This window comes from Rhinolophus sinicus, chromosome 1, assembly GCF_057876585.1.
Source record: "Rhinolophus sinicus isolate RSI-liver-muscle chromosome 1, RSI-T2T, whole genome shotgun sequence".
NCBI classification, from domain to species: Eukaryota; Metazoa; Chordata; class Mammalia; order Chiroptera; family Rhinolophidae; genus Rhinolophus; species Rhinolophus sinicus.
Genome location: NC_142501.1, coordinates 12,662,713 through 12,678,300, shown reverse-complemented (window position 1 = coordinate 12,678,300; position 15,588 = coordinate 12,662,713). Strand labels below are relative to the sequence as shown.

Genomic DNA, 15,588 nt, shown 5'->3' with positions numbered 1-15,588 from the left:
TCAACTGAGGTTAGAAAGAGATAACCAGGTAAAAATAAAATGAGGGAAAGAAAACCCACCCCTCCAAGAACCTCCCTGACTTTTTCAAGGGTGGAAGGGGGCAGGGAGATTGATGGCGAGATGAAAGGTCAGCGGAGGAATTAGATGGCAAAGGCAGCTGGGCCCTGCGCCTGGTGAGAATCACAGTGGCCCTGTCATCCTGGGCAATGTTCCTGAGAGGCCGGCACCTGGGAGGCACTCAGCCCAGCCAGCAGCGCAGGGCACAATTCCAGCCAATGAGGGCACTCAGAGCTTGGCAGCGCTGGGGAGGAAATGTGCTGTTCTGCCACCAATCACTCCTTGGAAGCTGGCACTGTCCTGCTCCCTAGGGCCTGCCCCTCCTAGCCACAGCCTCACAGCCTGCTGCTCCAAGGGGACAAGTGTCCGCTGTCGTGACTTTCTCCCAGGGCCGCACTCTCTGGGAAGTAGGGTAAAGGCTGGGACTGTCTTGGCCACACACTGAAACCAGCCCCCAGACCCTCTGAGCCGCCAGCAGCCCTGCCAACAGTAGCAAGAGCCTCCTTCTTGGGTCTCCCTGCCTTGGTTCTTCTCAAAGTCTGTGCCTGGACCTCACAGCAGGTCAGACCTTGCCGCTGACGCAGACCATCCAAAGACTCCCGCCTCCTTCAGCAAAACATCTGAACTCCTTCCTGGGGCCCCTGAGGTTCTGTCCCTACCCACTCCCACTCAGGCCTTCTGCTGTGTACCCCTGCCCCTCACCAGCTATGCACAAACCTTAGGGTTTTTGTCCTTGCTTTGCCCACTGCCTCTTTTTCCAGACACATGTGGCTTCATCTCTCACTTCCCCCAGTCTCTGCTTAAATCTCATCTATTCAAAGAGGCCTCCTGGCCTACTCTGTCCAAAGGACAGTCCCACTGGCATTCATTTCACCCTCTCTCTGTTTTTCCTTCCTTCATAGCACTGTCCACACTTTGCATATGTGTAGTTTATGTTATTTGTTCTCTCTGTCCCCCGTACAATTCCATGGGGTCAGAAAATCGGTTGTGTTCACTGCTCTATCCCCAGTCCCGGTAGCATGGCCTGGCATATAGTAGGCCCTCAGAAAATATTTGTTGAATGAATGAGGCATGAAGTAGGTTGTCAAAGTATAGACTGAATGAAGAAGGTTGTTATGATGGTCAAAATTTGGCCCAGAGTTTTTGGGTGGCAAATGTTTGTGAATGAATATATGAATACATATTGACCTGGGTGCCATTTGAAGAGCTCTCTGGCTGGGTTCCAGCTCTGCCACTCACTGGTCAGCCTCATTCACGTCTCCTTTGGAGGTCTCAATCGCCCTCTCTGTAATATGGGGAACGTGTATGAGACCAGTGATTTTAAAAAGTCTCATATTTTTTAAAGCAGCTTTCAAACGAAAATGTATATGGCAACGTGACAGATTCAGTAGAGGTGTTCTTGCTTAAGGTAAAGGTCTTGGAGCCTTGTGTTCTTGTACCCCTCACACCCCTGTCTACACTGTGGCCCAGGGGCATCGGGGAGTGCTTCGGAGAACGTTTAAAGACCACTGGACCCAGCGTTCCCTGAATCCCAGTAATAAACTGTACTGTTGTTTAGCAAGTATGTTGTTCACCACCATCCCTGCCCGTTGGTGTTTACCCCCCAACATGTAGGCCTCAGTGACAGTGTGCTAGTTTCCACTGGAGGCCTTAGAGGCATTGCAAGTTGCCCCATCCCTCTTGCTCTCCTGCCCCTGAGAACATCCGTTCCAGATAAGAGCTGCATCTGCTGCCTGGGTCCTAGAAGGAGAGACATGTGGGGCAGACCTGACTCTGACCTTATCCTGGACCAGGGCTGCAGCAGCTGGGCCCCCTGCCTCTGACATGTAACATGAGTGAGAAATAGATAGTTGTTGCTGTAAGAAACTGAGGGTTGGGGTTGCTTGTTATGCAGCATAACCTGGTGAAAACGGATTAATCCAGGTCTCTTCTAGCATCGAGGTTACTGGACCTTAGCTCTGGAGGGAGGAACCCAGGTTTGGGATTTTTTTCTCAACCTTTTGGCTGTTTCCTCACCTTGTGGTCTCCCCTAAAAATTCTCCGCCTCCTTACCCTAATGCAGAGCTCTCCAACTGGTGGTTCCTGGCTATATGTAACTTGAAAACGTGCCTTTTGGGACCCAGATTCATTCATTATTCATTCATTCATTAATTCAACAAACACACATGCCTATCCACATACATGTAAATATGCTGGTCACAGAATTGTAGGTTTCTGAGCAGCCACTCCTGTTCACTTAATATTAGTGGTGAAGCTCCTTAGCCAGGGCTGCAGAGATGACAGAGAAATGGTCGCCATCTCCTTGAAATTTAGGATATTACACTTAGGGTAGAAAATGCGTCTGAAATGAGTAATCCACCATCAACAAGACACACACCAAAAAAAACCCCTTTCATCTCAAATTCAAAAAGCACCCATCCTTTCTAGTTAGTGAGGCTGGATAATTTCTGAAATTGATGGATGCTTATAGCATACACAAGAAGAGCATTTTTTCCAGCAACGGAACCTTTTATCTGGCTCACAGGCCGCTAAAAACATCCCCAAACCATGCTTCTTTGCTGTCTTTACTGAGAGTAATTTTCACAAACATCATTTTGAACGCCGGCTGTAGCGTGCCAAAGTAGGAAGCGCGGCGTGCCTCAGGAGGCAGGCACAGACGTGGCTGGGCATCCTAGAGGAAGGCATTTCTCTTCTTCGAGCCTCAGTTTCTTCGTCTGCAATGTGCGTTTGTGTGGACACAGGGGACAGGACCAGATGACCTCTTATTGCTTTAAGGTTCTTAGGCTGAACCCAGAATTTCAAAACTGCGTCATTGTCCATCTGCTAAGCCCAAGTGGCTTGCTGCCCTTGGGGACAGAGCTCTCGGAGGAGTGATCCGAAAGAACGCTCCCTTTCCCCAGCTTCCCAAACCCAGGACCCCTAACCAGCTTCTATATCACCCCCCCCTTTCCTTCTCTGACCCTATCTGCTCTCCTCACCCCACACCCCCCTCACTGTACTCTGGCCCCAGGGCTTTCTTGCTGGCTTCTCAAACATGCCCAGCAGGTTACAGCTTCAAGGCTTTACACTTGCCATGCCCTCTGCCCCACATGCACTTGTCTCAGCTGTCCACGTGGTCCCCACCTGACTTCTCTCAGGCTCCTGCTCAAATGCCACCCCCCGCCCCCAGGAGGCCTTCTCCAACCCTCTACCTAATGAGCACCCGTCATGCCACGTCTGTTCTCTGTGAGTACTTACTTGTCACTACCTGCTCTATGGAGGCTGGCTGCCCCCACCAGAATATCAGCTTCTTAAGGTATGACCTTGATCACTGCCGTTCCCCCCAGCACCTAGAACCTGGCACATGGTAGGTGCGCAATCGGTATTTGTTGGAAGAGCGAGCAAATGAACGAATATGCAGGACAGGAGAAGGTTCCCCCCACTCTCCCAGCCCCACCTCTTGCCCAGTAGAGCCCCTGGTCCTGTAGCCTTTGAGATACCCACCCAGCCTACAGTAAAGCCGGTGGAGTTCTTGGAGACCCAGTTGTAAAGGGGGAGACGGAGGCCTGGAGGGAGAAAGGGGCTCCTTCACTCAGCTCCCCAAGGTCACAGAGCAAGTTGTCCTGAGCAATTTTCCTTATGTCAGGAAGCGGCACAAGCCACCCCAGCCCATACCGGGCCTCCAGCCATGGCCTTTGCTAAACTCCTGTCCCTGTGAAAGGATGCCAAAGGATGCCACTTCTGTCTCGGGCCAGAAGTCCCTCTCCGCCCAAAGGGGACAGGGGTGGGAAGAAGAGACAGTGTGGAGAGCGTGCTCAGGTCTGGCTCTTTTACATCTATGATCTTCTGTCGCCTTCACTACAGTCCACTAGGGTAGAAGCCATTGTCCCCACTTTACAGATGAGCAAAGGGAAGCCCAGAGAAGTGAAGAAGTTTGCCCAGGTCACACGAAGCCAGGAAGTGCCCCAGCAAAGCACATCTTGTTTTTTTCTGGTCTGTGAAAAGCCATCTGGGGCTAGAGCTGCAACCCCAGGAGCTCTCTGCTCCAGAGGGAAACCTGTCAGTCAGCGGGGAGCTCATCTTTTCCTTCCTCCCACGCCACCTGCCACCTGCCACCCTCCAGTGTCACATGGCATGCGGGGGTGCCTTCCCTGGGAGGTTGTGCAGGGAGCCCTGGGAGCTGCAGCTTGTGGGTGCTGGCAGGGGACGTGCACATGCTCAGGAGTACACACGTGCTTGCTTGCTCACTCTCTTATTCTTCATCCTGTCTCTCTCTCTCTCTCTCCCTTTTTCCCTTCCTCCCTCTCTCCTTCTCTCTCTTTCTCTGTAGCTCCTCCAGAAGCATGTCAGCCTGCTGGGTCAACGGCCCCCAGACTGGGGGCTTGCACAGAGAAGCCTTCACTGTCACAAATGGCAGGGAACCTTGGAGACCAGCCCAGCCAGCCCCCCTCCTTTGTGAATAAAACCTAGAACCCTGTACGTCATAATTAGGGCAGTCCTGGGGTGAGATCAGGGACCTTTCGAGAACATACACTAAGCATATCCATTCATTGCAAGGGCTCCAATGTCAGACCACCTGGGTTATAATCTGGGTTGTTGCCCAGCTGGTTGACCCTACACAAGTTCCTTGGTGTCTCTGAGCCTCCATTTCCTCACCTACTTTAAGATCATATTTCCTGAGCCCTGTCTTAGTGACAGGCATGGTTCTATGCTCTGTACCTATATTTACTCCTCCAAGCAACGTTATGAAGTAGGTATTTCTGTCATCTGATTTAGATCTGAGAGAACTGAGGCACAGAGTGGTTACGTAGCTTGCCTAAGGTCACACAGCTGGGAAGCAATGGAGCCAGGATTTGATTCCAGACAATGAGGCTCCAGAGTCCCTGAGTCTAACCACTATTCCGGTCTACAGTCTACTGAGGACTAAAGAAATGTGGTGTATTAAGCACCTAGCACTGTACTAGCTCACAGTCGGCTGTGATCAATGATTATTATATAACCAACAACTTCATGCACCTCTTGAAAATCTGATGAAAGACACAGACCTTCCTGATAGAAGATGGCATGTGCACACACAACACATTGCACACAATTTCAGGTTATTCCTGCTCCTGAAGTCCACCCACGAGCCCACCTGGGGAACCTCAGCTCAAGCCGAATCCCGTTGTTTCCACACTAGGAAGGAGGAGGAGAGGGCACGTTGAGTGTGTTCACATCCTATTACTTCGTTTGTTGTCTGAGGTGGGTATTACATGTATTAACCCATTGGGCAGATGAGAAAACTGAAGGAAATGTCGAGGTCCCATAATGAGCTGGCAGCAGACGTGATTTTCCTCTTCTCAGGGACCCCTTTCTTCCTGGCTGTGTGTTGCCTGGCCCTGAGACCAAGGTGAGAAATGGAGTCCCCAGGGTCATGCCCAGATGTGGCATGCGCTCAGGGAAGGATATTTGGTGAGTGAGTTAGTGAATGAGTGAGTGAAATGGGTCTCCACTGGGCTAAGCCATGTCAGAGCTTCCCGTGGCCCAATACCTCTCCTGAGCCTTCATGACTGTCCATGAGAAGGAGACAGAGGAAAAAATGAAGGAAGAGCCAGACGAATCCTTGTGGCATGTCAGAAACCACTCCCACAACCCCCTCATGTACAGGCAAGAAACTGAGGCCCGGAGCCTGACTTGCCAAACAGTCACACAGCGGGGTGAAGGCCAGGACTGGACACCTAGGCCGGAGCTCAAGCAGCGGGGGTCAGAAGGAAAGAGCGCTGGACTCAGAACACTTGGGTCCAACTCCTGTCATTCTTCAGTGCTGTGACGAGGCAAACCACACGGCCCCAATTTCCACATTTGCAAAATGATGGTGATATCTACCATGGAGACTGCTAGTATTAGAACTGAGCAATTTGACCATTTTCTAGTTGAGGCATGTTCCCCTCATTTGTCAAAAGAGGACAGGTTGCTGTGAGGATTAAATGAGAATGTAGGCAGAGTGCCTGGCGTAAAACAAGTGTTCAGTGAGTGGTAGCTTTACTATAAATGTTACTGTTACCATGCTGAGCACACAGGATGTATCTCTATATATGTTGTATGAACAAGTGGATGGACCAATAGATAGGCTGACAAGTTGGCTGGCAAAGCTGTGGGAAGTAAGGTGGGGAGACGGATGGATGGGAAGAAGGTAGTGAGTGGATGGATGGATGGATGGATGGATGGATGGATGGATGGGGAAACTGGTAAGAGGGTAGGTGGATGGATGAATAGGTAGATCAATAGACAGGCAGAGAGATAGGTTTGGGGGCAAACAATAGGTAGATAAGAAGATAATAGATGGATGGATAGGTGGCTGGATGGATGGATGAGAGGATGGGCCAATAGCAATCAGACACTGGTGGCTATTCAGAACAGTGGATGGATATGTGGGAGGGGTAATTGGTAGATGGTGGAAAGATGAATGAATGAACCAGAGGGAAGGAAGATAGAGGTGGGAAGATGGAAGACCACAGAGTGATAAATGGCGGCTCTTCCTTCCCCTTGAATTGAAGTTGAGGAGCTGGTAGTGGCAGCTGCAGAACTGACGTGGACGTCCACAGGATGGGGAAGAAAGAGAGGTCAAGAGCCTCTTGCTCCGACAGGGTCACCCTGGAAGTGTGGCAATGAGCAGTCGCTTATTGTACCCCAGTGTCTGTGTTTGGTTGGAAGCCCTGTGGAGCGAGATGACTGGGAGGAGGGCAGGCATAGGGGCCTGACCTTCATATGGACACACGCTCCTAAATGTCAAGTGCAGTGGGAGGGTTGCCTTGGGAGGGCACAGCTTCCACCAGACGTGGCGGCAGCTCCACAGCCTAGAAGGGACTCTTAGCTGGAAAGGACTTGGCAAAGGCAAACCAGAACGTGCCCCTGGGGACTCCTTGGATTTAGCTCTAAGAACAAAATGTCCCGTTCATCATCGGTTGGCTCTGCAGCAGGATGGACCTGCTATGGGGGGGATGGTGGGGTCTTGGGGCTGAATTGCTGCCCCTGCCACTGATGTGCTAAGTGGTCTTGGACAAGCCCCACCCCCTCCAGCCTCCTTTTCTCACCTGTAATTGAAGCCAAATCACCTCCAAGTTCCCTGTTAGCGTTGACACCTTAAAACAATCCCAGATTTCCAGGAGCATCATAGGGAGGGGCGGGGCCATGGAGAGGAGCTGAGGAGTGGCCATAACCTCCTCAGATGGTGACCCAAGGTCCAAGGGCCTATTTCAGGCTTCAGGGGTTTAATTGACAATGACGACACCTTGGGATGGCTCCCCACTTCACTTGAATGAAAGGCGAAGTCCATCCAGTGGCCGCCATGACCTTTGGCTCTGCCTTAACCCCACCACCTCTCTGCTTTCTCCTCCTGTCACTGCACCGACACTCACGCTACTCGGATTACACTGGTCTCTCAGTGTTACTGGAACATGCCGAGCAGGCCCATCTCGGTCTGCCTGGCACACCCCGTGGGGACAGAGTCCCAGAGAGCACTTTCCAGGCTCTCGGCCTCATGTGCAAAGGTGCTGGCCCGGGTAATAGATGGCCTTCAGCTGTAACTAGGTGGCCGTCAGCTGTAACCGGTTAGCCATTGGCCACTGATATAACTGCCGTGGCTGAGCTAGCAAGCAGATTGCAGTTAGCAGGGGGTTGGTTGGTTGGCAGGCAGGCAGGTAGGCAGAGAAGCAGACGGTGGATTGTGACCAGCAAGTGGGTTGGTTGGTTGGCAAAGAAGCAGACGGTGGATTGTGCATCATGTGGCTCCTGCTCCCTGTATCTCCAACCCAGCTGCCAGCGAGACTATAGTGGTATGAAACCCCCCATCCATGGCTCTGTTGGTGTTCCTTTTTGGCCTCGCCATATCCTGCGTTCTTGTGCGGGGAGCAGGACCAGAGACTCTGCATGACACATGGCTCAGTGAGCAGGGTACGGCACCACCAGAATCCCCAAAGGGGTAATGGAGCAGTTTATATGCGTGAAAGTTTGCTTCTGGAGTCCCGTGAGGAGCGGCGCCGGGAATGGGAGGTGCGGTCAGCCTGGGAGACTCGAGCCTCTGGTGGGCACACCACCGTCTTGGCCATGGAAGGTGCCACCTTCCTTTTGGTGGTCCGCTGCTGCCGTGGGCTCCTAGAGTCATGGACATCTTACACCGAGGCCACCACCCATTCGGACAGCTGTTGCGGTGAGCAGGATTCTGCCCAGGTAGGAATGATCTCTGATTCTGGGCAGAAGGACATGTGGCCCCCACACAATGTGTGGTGCTTGTTGCCTCTGTTATCAGGAGTTGGATGCCTGAGAAGGGGTGGGAGGACATGAATGGCTCCCCGACCAGCGTGGAGGGGGCTGTGCAGCTGCCGGAAAGCTGGACCCCAGTGGCGGGGTGTGGAAAGGTGCTGGATCAGGGAGTAGATGGCCATCAGCTGTAACCAGTTAGCCATTGGCCACTGATCTAACTGCCGTGGCTGAGCTAGCAAGTGGATTGCAGTTAGCAAGAGTTGGTTGTCGGTTGGTTGGCAGAAAAGCGGACGGCAGGCTGCAGATCGTGTGGCTCCTGCTTCCTGTGTCTCTAACCCAGCCGCCAGCGAGAATATAGTGGTGTGACTCCCCTACCTATGGCTCCGTGGGTGTTCCTTTTTGGCCTCACCATGTCCTGCGTTCTTATGTGGGGAGCGGGACCAGAGACCCCATATGACACTCCACATGACACACCCCTAGCCCAGGGAACCACGTGGTCCGTCCCTTAGGTCCTGTATGATCTGCTTAAATCGCACCCCCTGTTCCCCACCCTAGCATGCCCTATCCCCATGGCACTTACTCCTTTTTAACACATTCTTTAATGTGCTTATTTTGTTTATGGTCTGTCTTCCCCAGGACCAGAATGTCAGTTCTGAGGGCATGGACTTTTGTGTTGGGTTATATGAAAATTAATAAAGGAAACCTCAACTAAAATTTGTGTCAGGAAAACCAATAGAGGGAGCTCTCAGGTCTTACTCCTGGTCAATTACCCGCACTAGGAAAAGACAGACTTTGCATCTACTTTACTAGCCTGGCAGGTGCAAGAAACCCAGCCAATAAGAAACGCCACAGCTCAGCCAATGGGAAGCCATCGTCATCCTGAACTCTTACTTTCCTCCAATGAACTTTCTTTTATTTGTTTCTTGCTAATGACTTCCTTGTCCCACCCTCTTTTCCATAAAAATCTTCCATTTTCTGTAACTCAGGGTGTTTCTCTGTTTGCTAGATGAGATGCTCCCCAATTCATAAATTATTTAATAAAGCCAATTAGATTTTCAAATTTACTGAGCTGAATTTTGTTTTTTTTAATAGTTCCTAGGCACAGTGTGGCATGGTAGTATTTGAGGTTATCCGATAACTGTAGTGTGATCGTGATGAGGGCAAGGAGTAATGGAGTGTTTACCATGTGCCAGGCACAGGACTCGCTCGTAGATTCCTCATGGCACCTCCACGAGGTACACACTGTTACTATCTCCTAGTTTACGGAGGAGAGAGCAGAGGCTCAGAGAAGGAGTTTGCTCAGGTCCCATTGCGAGGCTGGGACCAGAACATGCCAGAGTCAGGTCCAGGATCATTCCACAAAAGCTCATGGAGTTAGCGGAGTCCCAGCACTGCCACCATGGGACCTTGATCTTGGGTAAGGCCCTTTTTCTCGCTGAGCCTTCGTTTCTACATCCGTAAAATGGGACAGTAGCACCTTGCTTTTGCAGGGTTGTTGTGAGGACTGAGGATGCCAATGGATGTGAATGCTTTGTGTAAGACCCGTGCGTGTGTCACTGGGTGTTAGGGTACCACTGTGCCCCCACGTGCTCGGGCAGGGAGAGCCAGCGGTCCTCTAGATCAACCCAGGACCCCAGGATTGGTTTATGGTAATCCAGGATAATGCACTCACTGCTGGCTTAGGATCAAAGCTCAAGTCCCTCCTTTCTAGACAGTTCTTTCCTCCCAGCTCCACTAGACAGTCCCTCCAGGGGACTTCTCACAGCTGTCGGGACAGGGCCATTGGGAGGAGCAAGGGGGGCAGGGACAGGAAGACCTCAGTGCTTTCCCAGGCTGAAGGCCACCAAGGAGTTGCTCTTGAATTCCTCCACCACAGCTGGGCTGTTCCCGAAGTGGCTTTCCCAGACCCTGCTGGCCCCAGTCTGCTGGGTATAAACATGGAAGAGCCCCGCTCCCGAAGGGGAGGGGAGAGCCTTGTGAAGAGGAGGACTCTGGGGATTCAGGGCCCACACACTCTCAGCATGAGGTCAGGTTGCAATTCTCTTGGGCAACTCCAGGTCTCAGTTTCCTCACCTAGAAAATGGGTTTGGACTAGACGATTTCACCCAAGAAGCCCCAGGACTGGAGTTCAGAAGAACAGAGAAAGCAGCTCTAGGACCTGCCCAGGAGAGAGCGCCCTTCCCCCACTAACCTCTCTGATATGGGGGCAAATTGTTCTCTAACTCTGGCCTCAGGCTCCACATCTGTAAAATGGGCTAGTTGAGCTGGAAGATCCTACAAATCCATTCTTGCTCTGCCATTCTTTTATATCTGGTTGTATGTCTTTTATATCTAGTTATGGCTTGGCAGGAAAGAGAATTTAGTAAACTCCAACTGTATGCCAGCTGCTTTTTGGACATTGTCGCATTTATCTGTGTATTAGTTTCCCATTGCTGCTGTAACAAATCACCACACTCTTGGTGGCTTAAAACAACACATATGTATTACCTTTGTTGACTGGCACAAATAAATCTCCCGATAAATCCCCAAGAAAAACTGTTTATTCAGGGAAAACAAAGGAAAAAGAAACAAAAAAACCACCAATGCACACCTCCAACGCAGGGCTCCCACATGAAGGAAAATAATGGCTCGGTTCTAAGATGGCTATTCTATTTATTAGCATCCCTCCCCCTGAAGTTACCACAAAGTTCAACAGGAAGTCAGGGCTAGAGAGTCAATGGGGGGGGCGGGGAGGAAAGCTCCACCCACAGTCCTCCCAGCTCCATGGTTAAGCATCCTGAGATTTCAGTTCACTTTTATCACCTTACAGTTCTGGTGGTCAGAAGTCCAAAACCAATTTCCCTGGGTGAAAGGTGTCAGTAGGGCTCGTTCTTTCTAGAGGCTCTAGGGGTGAATCCTTTTCCTTCCTTTTCTAGAATGGATGATGTCTTCATTCCTGCATCGCATGGCCTTTTCGTCTTCTGCTTCCTCTGTCCCACATCTCCTTCTTCCCATTCTGAACTTCCTGCCTCCCTATCAAAAGGATCTTTGCAGTTACACTGGGCTCATTGGATAATCCAGGATAAAGTTCCTATCTCAAGATCCTTAACTTAGTCACGTCTGCAAAGTTCTCTTTGCCAAGTAATTTTGGGATTAGGATTTGATATCTTTGGAGGACCATTAATCAACCTACTACATCTATCAACACAAATCTGCCATGGAGCTCCGTTTCGAATCCCAGCTTCTGACAATTTGTAACTATGTGATCTTGGGTCTGGACCTAATTTCTCTAGACCTGTTTCCTCATCTGTAAAATAGAGACAGTTGACTGAGGATTATTAGAGATAATACAGGGAAAGCTCTGAACACAGTGCCTGCTACCATTGTTGAGTGGAAGTATATAGCAATTGAAATGATGATGGTGCTAAGTCCTCTTGTTTACTGAGGACTTACTATGTGCCAGACACTGAACTGAGTATTGAGTTTCTGTAGGTGAGCTAAATAGACATGATCCAGGCACTCATGGGAATTACAGACTTAGAACAAATAATCACAAATAATTAGGTAATTGCCATAGAGGCTCAGAGAGGCCCAAGGTCACACAGCTGGGGTGAGGAGAAGTGGGTGGGATTCACACCCAAGTCTGTCTGATTCCCAAACCCTTATTGTTCCATGCACTCCCAGTCTCTCAACCTGACTGAGGCCAGCAGAGGACCCGAGATGGGAAAGGACTTGCCAAATGCAGACCCAGGTCTCTGGGCATCATGCCCAAGGTTCTTCCCAGAGGAGAATTGGATACGTGAGGTAGTAATGACTAGCCAGATCGTGCTCATTGCGTCTCACTCTGGGCCAGGAGGTTGTTCGGACATTTTACATGCCCAGTGTCACTGCGTCTCCATGATGCCCAGGAGAAGAAACGTGTTATCCTGTTTTACAGACAAAGAACCTGAAGTTTTAGTTTGTATGACACGCTCAGGGTCACCTGGAGAGTTAACTGCCCAGCAGAGACACAGGAAACCCACTAAGAAGAGGGCCTGGCGTGGAACATCCAAGTTCAAGTTTGCCTGACCCTAAAATCTGTCTTTAACCCTGGCATCCCCTGCCTCTGCCAGCTGGTGGGTCTGCAGTGGGAGGCTGTGGTCCTGAGGGGTTAATGCCAGGCTGGAATTCCTCCTGAGAACAGCCTTCAGGGAAATGGGTGGCTTGCTGGTGCCACCTAGTGGCCTTTAGGAAACATGCCGCTTCCCCAGGGGGTTCAAGGACCCAGAGACACCGGGAAAGATATTAATATTAACAGAACTTCCTCGTCCTCCATCCAGCTGGATGCTCATAGCAGATCGGCAAGGCTGAGCTAAAAGTGGTCAACATGACCATCCTCATTTTGCTGTTTAGGAAACTGAGGCCCAGACATAGAACGACACACCTAGCCAGGCAGGGGCAGGCCCAGGTGGCTGCAGGGACTGGCAGGGAGGTAAGGCTTGCCCTGAACCCGTCCAGCCTCTGGAGCCTTTGAGGAGGGTGTGAACAATGAGGCCCAGAGCGGGAGAGACCTGCCCAGGCTCCTATGCCAGATGCCAGGCTAGGACCCCAGGTGGCCTGCCCCCTGCCCCTGCTCTATGCCGACACAGGAGTTCCAGGTCTGTTTGTGGGTAGGCCATGGGACACCAGAGTGGGAGGATGTGTTGTTCCAGGTGAGGTCTAGGAGGGCCTATCAGGGCTAAGAGGAGGGTGTGACTGGGAGGAGCTGGTTATGGTGGGATTCCTGAGGACAGAAGGCAGGCTGGGAATAGAGATGGACTGTCTCGGCTGAAGTAGTAACCAAGTCTCCTCCCAGAGAGCTAGCTCATGATGCTTAAGGACAAACATGGCTGGAGAAATCCCTTCCTTCTTAGGGACAGTATTGGCTGGAGAAATCCCATGATTTTAAGGGATAAACACGGCTGGAGACATCCTGTGATTCTTACAGACAAATATGGTCCTTGCCCTTGAAGGTGCTTGATATCTTCATTCATTCGACAAACAATCGCTGACCACCTACTCTGTGCCTGCCCATGAGGGATGCTGAGGACCCACAGACCAACCAGACCTGGTTCCTGCTCTGCAACTTCCCACAGCCCAGTGGGGCAGACAAAGAGATAACAAACCATGAGAACTGGACAAGGTGAATCGGCGAGGTCCCCAGCAGGGGCATGGGCTCTGCAGCCGCCAGATCTAGCTGATGATACTAACAAAAATAGCGGATCGCATTTATGGAGTGACCAGTATGTGCCAGGCACTGGTGTAATCACTTTCCGTATATTAGCGAATGTAATGCAATCCTGACTCTCTCTTACTAGCTGTGAGACTTTGGGTAAATTAATGAACCTCTCTGATCCTCGATATTCTCATCTGCAGAATGGGAGCCATAATATCTACATTGTTGGGTTATTGTGGGTTTTAGATGAGATGGCGTGTGTGTGTGTGTGTGTGTGTGTGTGTGTGTGTGTGTGTGTGTTGTGCCTGGAATGCAGTAGGGACTCTATAAATGGTAGCCACCATTGAAATAATGAGTGCTATCATGGAGGGATGCTGAATAGGCCCCACAACCTCATACTTATCTAAGTTTTATCTTAGGGTTGGGGACAGTTGTGCCTGAGGTCGGGAGAGGATGAGAGGGAACAGATTAGGATAGACCCCTAGAAAGGAGAGGAGACTTGGCCAGGGCCTGGAAAGGGTGGGGGTTCTGCCCTCTCTTCCTCATTCTCTTCTCCTCCTTGGCTCCTCCTGCAGCTCTGGGGTTCACCCCCGACCCTCCATTCCCACACCCGCTGCCCTGGGCCAGGCCTCACCATCTCCTTCCTGGACCTGCGTTTCCACTGGCCTCGCTGCCCCTACCCCCTCCTCTCTGCAGCCAGAGGGAACTTCTAGAGCACAAATCAATCTGTCCCTGTCTCTCTCCTGCTCTTGATCTCCACCCCACAGGAAAGCCCATTCAAATGTGACATTTAAGGCCCACCCTCCCTCCCGGCACTGGCCTGTTTCCTCACCTCCTTCCTTGTGTCCACAGAGACCCAGAAGTTTAGCTACCTGAAGCTATACCTAGCTACCCGCCATTTCCTAACAGACCCTGCGGGCTCCCTCCTAGCGGGGGTTGTCTGCCTAGGACGACCGCCGCTCTTGGTTCGCTTGCCTCATCTTTCCAGAAGCCCTTCCTGCATGCCCTTCCTGAGGGAAGCCTTCCCTGCACCCCTCCCCCATGGTTTCAGGGACATCACACCTCACACTCCAGCTTTGCTCCGACCCCCAGGCCACAGGGTGTCCATGCTGGCTTACTAGTCCATCTCCCTTACTAGAGGACTACATGAAATGAAGTGAGACCGTCATTATGAAATGCTTAGGCATTATGGTTTCAACTGGGACCAGGTCTTTGTCATCATCGTATGCCACTGTCATATAATGGTCACGACCCTCTCATTCCCGAGCGCTTACTCAGGGCCAGGCACTGTGCTAAGGGCTTCATTTGTACTAATGCCCCCTGGGAGATAGCAACTATTATCCCATTTTATAGCTGAGGAAACTGAGGCCAAAGAGGGAAGGAAACGAACATTAGAGCCAGGTAGGCCAACCTCAGTGGCCACCACACTGTTCCCTCTCCTGGCACACAGAGGCACACGGCCTCCAACACCTTTCCTGCTTGTCCTTCCTGTGGCAGCTGGTTTCACCCTCAGGCCTCAATCCCCACATCTCCTCCTGAAGAGGCCCTCCATCTGACCCCTCTGCTAGAGGCCACCATGCCACCCTGTTTGTTTCTCTCTCTCTCTCTCTCTCTCTCTCTCTCTCTCTCTCTCTCTCTCTCTCTCTCTCTCAACTGTGAGAGCAAGCCCTGTGGTTCCGCTCTCTGCTCCAGGCCAGCCAGTCTCCAAGCTGCTTCCCCAGGACCCCTGCCCCCTGGTAGTCATACCTTTGTGTCTTCCCCTCCCACACCGGGCAGGCGGACCTGTATCACAAACAGGATATTGTGCAAGTGATGGAGCGTGACTTCCAGGGCTTCATCATAAAAGACATCGTAGCGTCCACCTTGTTCTCTTGGGTCAGTGGCTCTGGGGGAAGCCAGCTGCCATGTCGTGAGGACACTCAAGTGGCCCCGTGGAGAAGTCCCCATGGGGAGGAACGAGGCCTCCCGCCAACAGCCAGCATACACTTGCCCACCATGGGAGGGAGCCACCTTGGAAGAGAGTCCTCCAGCCCCGGTCCAGCCTGCAGGTGACTGCAGCCCAGCTGACAGCCTGACTATGGCCTCATGAGAGACCCGAGCCAGAACCACTCAGCTGAGCCATTCCTAAATTCCAGACC

At 51.6% G+C, this 15,588-nt stretch overlaps 1 long non-coding RNA gene across 1 annotated transcript; it reads left to right on the top strand.

The window, feature by feature from the left end:
* Positions 1-4,259: 4,259 nt before the first annotated feature.
* LOC141570163 (uncharacterized) lies at positions 4,260-13,628 on the top strand. Its single transcript, XR_012494100.2, has 2 exons — positions 4,260-8,244; positions 11,193-13,628. It is a non-coding gene; the product is annotated as an uncharacterized LOC141570163 (long non-coding RNA).
* Positions 13,629-15,588: the final 1,960 nt, after the last annotated feature.